This window comes from Arachis stenosperma, chromosome 3 (assembly GCF_014773155.1).
Source record: "Arachis stenosperma cultivar V10309 chromosome 3, arast.V10309.gnm1.PFL2, whole genome shotgun sequence".
In the NCBI taxonomy this organism is placed as follows: domain Eukaryota; kingdom Viridiplantae; phylum Streptophyta; class Magnoliopsida; order Fabales; family Fabaceae; genus Arachis; species Arachis stenosperma.
Window position 1 is genome coordinate 55525084 of NC_080379.1, and position 7110 is coordinate 55532193.

At 35.0% G+C, this 7110-nt stretch overlaps 1 non-coding gene across 1 annotated transcript; it reads left to right on the forward strand.

Annotated features, from left to right (window-relative positions):
• Positions 1-292: 292 nt before the first annotated feature.
• Positions 293-400, forward strand: LOC130971688 (small nucleolar RNA R71). The gene has a single exon (XR_009082899.1). It is a non-coding gene; the product is annotated as a small nucleolar RNA R71 (small nucleolar RNA).
• Positions 401-7110: the final 6710 nt, after the last annotated feature.

Sequence of the window (7110 nt, forward strand, 5' to 3'; positions counted from 1 at the left end):
CATTTAGACTTTGAGAAATCATGTTGATTTGCTGAGTCAACATTTTGTTCTGAGCCAATATGGCATTTAGAGCATCAATTTCAAGAACTCCCCTCTTCTGAGGCGTCCCATTACTCACAGAATTCTTCTTAGAGGTGTACATGAATTGGTTATTTACAACCATGTTAATGAGTTCTTGATCTTTTGCAAGCGTTTTCTTTAGGTGAATGGATCCACCTCCAGAATGGTCCAGTGACATCTTAGAAAACTCAGATAGACCATAATAGAATATATCCAAAATGGTCCACTGTGAAAGCATGTCAGAAGGACACCTTTTGGTCATCTGCTTGTATCTTTCCCAAGCTTCATAGAGGGATTCACCATCTTTTTGTTTGAAGGTCTGAACATCCACTCTAAGCATGCTCAGTTTTTGAGGAGGAAAGAACTTAGCCAAGAAGGCCGTGACTAGCTTATCCCAAGAGTCCAGGCTATCTTTAGGTTGTGAATTCAACCATGTTCTAGCTCTGTCTCTTACAGCAAAAGGGAAAAGCATGAGCCTGTAGACTTTAGGATCTACTCCATTAGTCTTAACAGTCTCACAGATCTGCAAAAACTCAGTTAAAAACTGGTAGGGATCTTCTGATGGAAGTCCATGAAACTTGCAGTTCTGTTGTATTAGAGCAACTAGTTGAGGTTTCAGCTCAAAATTGTTTGCTCCAATGGCAGGGATTGAGATGCTTCTTCCATCAAATTTGGAAGTAGGTGTAGTATAGTCACCAAGCATCCTCCTTGCATTATTATTTTCGGCTGCCATCTCCACTTCCTTTTCGAAAATTTCTGTAGGGTTGTCTCTGGATTGTTGTAATTTAGCTTCTCTTAGTTTCCTCTTCAGAGTCCTTTCAGGTTCAGGATCTGCTTAAACAAGAATATTCTTGTCTTTGCTCCTGCTCATATGAAAAATAAGGGAACAAAAAATAATAATAGGGATCCTCTTTACCACAGTAGAGAGATTCCTTTATGTTACTAGAAGAAGAAAAGAATAGAAGAAGGAAAAGAGGAAAATTCGAACTCAGAGAGGAAGAGGGGGTTCGAATTTTAGGATGAAGAGAAGTGTTAGTAATTAAATAAATAAATAGAAAGAGATGAGAGAGAGAATTTCGAAAATTAATTTTGAAAAAAGGGTTAGTGATTTTCGAAAATTAAGAGAAGAAGTACAATTAAAATTAAAATTTGAAACAATTAGTTAATTAAAAAAATTTTGAAAAAGAGGGAGGTATTTTCGAAAATTAGAGAGGAAAAAGTAGTTAGTTGAAAAAGATTCAAGAATCAATTTTGAAAAGATAAGAGGTTAGAAAAGATTTTTGAAATCAATTTTGAAAAAGATATAATGTGAAAAAGATATTTTAGAAAGATATGATTAAAAAAGATATTTTGAAAAATGTTTGATTTTTTTTTAAAAATAAAATTGATTACTTGACTAACAAGAAACTAAAAGATATGATTCTAGAAATTAAAGATTGAACCTTTCTTAACAAGAAAGTAACAAACTTCAAATTTTGAATCAATCACATTAATTGTTAGTAAAGCATTCCAATTTTTGAAATAAAGATAAGAAGAAGATTTTGAAAATAAATCTAAAAATTTTTGAAAATAATAAATAAATAAAAAAAATTGAAAAAGATTTGATTTTTGAAAAAGATTTTGAAAAGATAGGATATTTAAAATTGAAAATTTGACTTGACTTATAAGAAATAGCTAAGTTTTAAAAATTTTTGACTAAGTCAACTCAAATTTTCGAAATTTTATGAGAGAAATAAGGGAAAGATATTTTTTTATTTTTAAATTTTTAATGAGGAGAGAGAAAAACACAAAAATGACTCACAACATAAAAATTATGAATCAAAACACATGATGCATGCAAGAACACTATGAATGTCAAGATGAACACCAAGAACACTTTGAAGATCAAGATGAACATCAAGACTTATTTTTGAAAAATTTCAAGAAAAGAAAAATATGCAAGACACCAAACTTAGAAATTTTTCATATTTAGACACTAAGAATTCAAAAGTGCATATGAGAAACAAAAAAAAAAAAACACAAAACAAGAAAATATCAAGATCAAGCAAGAAGACTTACCAAGAATAACTTGAAGATCATGAAGAACACATGCATGAGTTTTCGAAAAATGCACCAATTTTAAAAACATACAATTGACACCAAACTTAAAAATTGACACTAGACTCAAACAAGAAACACAAAATTATTTTTTTTATTTTTTATGATTTTATGATTTTTTGTATTTTTTTGAAAACTTTTTGAAAATAAAATAAAAGAAAATTACCTAATCTGAGCAACAAGATGAACCGTCAGTTGTCCAAACTCAAACAATCCCCGGCAACGACGCCAAAAACTTGATAGGCAAAATTGTGATTTACACTTTCTATAACTCGAACAATTCTTAGTAATGGCTCCAAAAACTTGGTGCACACTACTATGGTTCACTCACATTCTTCACAACTTCGCACAACTAACCAGCAAGTGCACTGGGTCGTCCAGGTAATAAATCTTACGTGAGTAAGGGTCGATCCCACGGAAATTGTTGGTATGAAGCAAGCTATGGTCATCTTGTAAATCTCAGTTAGGTGGATTAATAAATGGTTATGGAGTTTTTGAAATTAATAATAAATAAAGCATAAAATAAAGATAGAGATACTTATGTAATTTATTGGTAGGAATTTCAGATAAGTGTATGGAGATGCTGTGGTCCTTCTGAATCTCTGCTTTCCTACTCCCTTCCTTCAATCCTTCATACTCCCTTCCATGGCAAGCTGTATGTAGGGCATCACCGTTGTCAATGGCTACATCCCATCCTCTCAGTGAAAATGGTCCAAATGCTCTGTCACAGCACGGCTAATCATCTGTCGGTTCTCGATCATGTCGGAATAGAATCCATTGATTCTTTTGCGTCTGTCACCACGCCCAACAATCGCAAGTTTGAAGCTCGTCATAGTCATTCAATCCCTGAATCCTACTCGGAATACCACAGACAAGGTTTAGACTTTCCGGACTCTCAAGAATGGCCGCCAATAATTCTAGCTTATACCACAAAGATTCTAATTAAGGAATCTAAGAGATATTCGTTCGGTCTAAAGTAGAAAGGAAGTGGTTGTCAATCACATGTTCATAGGTGAGAATGATGATGAGTGTCATGGATCATCACATTCGTCATGTTGAAGTGCAACGAATATCTTAGAATAAGAATAAGCATGAATTGAATGGAAAATAGTAGTACTGTGCATTAAAACTCGAGGTATAGCAGAGCTCCACACCCTTAATCTATGGTGTGTAGAAACTCCACCGTTAAAAATACATAAGTAATGGTGGTCTAGGCATGGCCGAATGGCCAGCCCCCAAAAATGTGATCAAAGGTGTAAATTCCCAGATGAAAATACAGTAGTAAAAAGTGCTATTTATACTAGACTAGCTACTAGGGTTTACAGAAATAAATCTAAGTGCAGAAATCCACTTCCGGGGCCCACTTTGGTGTGTGATTGGGCTGAGCTTGAGATTTACACGTGCAGAGGCTTATCTTGGAGTTAAACGCCAAGTTGTAACGTCTGTTTGGCGTTTAACTCTGGTTTGTGACATGTTTCTGGCGTTTTACTCTAGAATGCAGCATGGAACTGGCGTTCATTGTATCGTCTTAACTCCAACAAAGTATGAACTATTATATATTGTTGGAAAGATCTGGATGTCTACTTTCTAACGCCGTTGAAAGCGTGCCATTTGCAGTTTTTTAGCTCCAGAAAATCCATCTCGAGTGCAGGGAGGTCAGAATCCAACAGCATCAGCAGTCCTTTTTCAGCCTGAATCAGATTTTTGCTCAGGTCCCTTAATTTCAGCCAGAAAATACCTAAAATCACAGAAAAACACACAAACTCATAGTAAAGTCCAGAAATGTGAATTTTGCATAAAAACTAATGAAAACATCCCTAAAAGTAGCTAGATTCTACTAAAAACTACCTAAAAACAATTCCAAAAAGCGTATAAATTATCCGCTCATCAATTATGATATTGATTATTGGTTATTATGTTTCATGTTAAAAACAAATGATTCAGGAGGTTTGATGAGTTGATTGATGATAATGGGATTAATTGGATGAAAGATTTGATACATGTAGCATTGATCATGGTTGGAAATATTGAATTCTGGTATTGAGGAATTTTGATGAGAATTTAGGTTGAATTTAGAGTTGGTGGGTAAGTATTAAATAGTTTAGATGATTGAATGATTTATATAGTTGAGGAATGTTTGGTATGGATTCTTGAGTGATGTTGGTATTCTTAGGTTATGAATAATTGGCTTTGAATTGAGAGTGTTAGTAAAATTGAATTTTTAAGGTTTTTGGTAAAAATAGATTTTTGGCCAACTTTGGGAGATCATATCTTGAGCCTCAGTTTTTTAAGTTGATTGGATTTTGTATAAATCGGAATTTTGTAGAAAAAGATATGAACATTGAAAGTTTGGGTTAAAAATTTGATTTCTATGATGTTGCAGAAAATTTGGAAAATTTGTCATGTGTGCCTACGCACACCTCTGTGCGTACGCACAGAACAGAGTGGGTGCTTCAAGTTGTGCATACGCTCAACATCATCCGTACGCACAGGTCGGGAAAGCCTTTTGGTGCGTGCGTGCGCACAAGCCCTGTTTTTCACCTAAAACCCTGTTTTTTACTGTTTTACCTTCCCGACAAGCTTGCAAACTTTCATAACTCTTGTTTAAAACACTTTTGTTAGTATTTTAGGCTTTGAGTCATGGGAGAAAATAATAAGTGAATAAAAAGGGGTATTTTTGGTTTTGAGTTTAGAAGACGGGGATTTAGGCTTGGAAAGTTCTGTGGATGGAATAGCTGGAGTGTTTGGGCAGAGTGTTGAGGTGATCATGACTTGAGAAACATGAATGATTATCATTAATAATATGAGTATAAGTAGACTTGTGCTATGAGCAATGACCTCTGATATTGAGTTTGTGATTATGATATGCATTATTCTTCGTCGTAGGGGGCTGTAGCAGTCTCCTGCCTACGTTCGGATGTGATGGTTGAAGCAGGGCTTTCCACTCATATTTTTTGCTAATGGAGAAGGTGGTAGGGAACTCATCCCTCAAAATTATTCCTCTTGAGAATGTGTTTTCTCTCTGGTTGCAAGGTGGTAGGGTACTCTCCTTTGGAACATTTCCTTCTGAAAGGAGAAGGTGGTAGGGCACTCATCCCTCGGAATTATTCCTCCTGAGTATGCACAACAGAGAGACTAATCCGGGAGTTGTGGACCAAACTTTGTGTCAGGATTGGCACTATAACCGACATGTGATATCACAGCCAATAGGACAGGCATTAACCATATGCATCACTTATGTGCTTGTTTGCTTTGATTAATTGCAGTTTACCTAAATGTATAATATGCCTACTTGCTTCTTGAATTACTTGCTATACATGAATATTACCCGTGTATTACTTGCTTGTATATACTTGTGTTTGTTTGGTGCTAAGGAGGTCAGGTAGGTAGCGGTGATGGGATTGCATGGAGGGTAGGTTGATGAAGGCTGTGGGATACAGCGGTGTGACTAGTTTTAGTTAGAAATCCCCTAAGTTTAGATAATCTTATTTATGGTTTATGGTTTAATTTATTTATTTTGTTAAGCTTAAATATCGGTATCGATATCAAGTTCTAGGATTGCCTTTGGCATCCCGGAATCTTACATCTTATATATTAGACACTATTACTATACTGAGAACCTTCGGTTCTCATACCATATTCTGCTATTATTTTTCAGATGCAGGTCGTAACCCACCTCGGTGAGTTACGAGATGGTAACGGAGCGGAGGATCTTTTGTCACCATCTGTAGTTTGATTATTTTGATATAGTTACTCTCTCATCCTTTGTATTTATATAATTTTGTTGCCTTAGAGGCTTTATTTATGAAAACTTTGAGAGATTGGTTATTGCTGTTTTAAACTTCGAAACTCTGTTGTATTCAGTTTGACTAGCCGGCCTAAACTTTGCAGGCTGTGACTAGTTATCTTTTTGTATATCATACTTATATTCATATATCTTGTTAATTTAATTATTACCTTGTGTCTCCTAGAGCTATCTACAAGTTTTTATATATATTATGTCTTGTTCTGTTCGTGCCTACGTGCTTAGTTACCGTGTGTGAACGCTTCGCCTTTCGTAATTTTGCTTTATTCGACTTTGAGCTTTTATTCCTTAATCGGGCTTCTCGTTATATAAATTCTTGAATATATTATATATTATGAGCTTTAGAACTGTCGTGACACTTTGTTATCCTTTGCTTTACGGCTAGAGGTAAGGCTTAGGGTAACGAGGTGTTACAAATATCATACTTGAGAGACCTTCCTTAAATGCTTTTAGAGCTATTGTGTCTATTATTCATCAATGTTTAAATTTTTATGTGCAAGGTAATATAATAGCTACTGTACATGCAGATTATATAGAAACTCATCACTGCTACAATTTCTTTCTTAAACAATAAAGCGTAAGGCAATCCGTTAACATGTGCAGGCAGTATATAATTCTAAAGATGTTCCACCTTTGGTTGAGTTGGATGCCAGAGCAGACATTCAGGATAGACCAACTCCAATGGATGATTTAGAAAAAGTCTTCTTTACAGGTGACTTTACCAAGTTTACCTTACATTGGTCGAGCTTTGCAAGGTCAAGAAAAGTATTAACTTGTCCAAATTTTACTTTAGAATGTAGATTTGTTTGCCTGAATCCCTACAGATATGCATGGCATTGATCCCTAGGTAATCTGTCACAAGTTGTCCATCAACCCATCAATATGCCCTATATCTCAAAAGAAGCACAAAATTAGTATAGACTACCGAATTACGTCTTTTAAAGACACACAAAAGTTACTAGCAGCAAGATTTATTCGAGAAATCTGCTTCACCAGCTAGTTAGCCAATGTCGTCATGGTAAAGAAATATAATGATAAATGCCGAATGTGTGTTGATTTTATTGATTTAAACAAAGTTTGTCCTAAAGATGCATACCCTTTACTATGTAGTGATTTTTTTTTCGTAGGCAATGCATCTGGGTATGCTT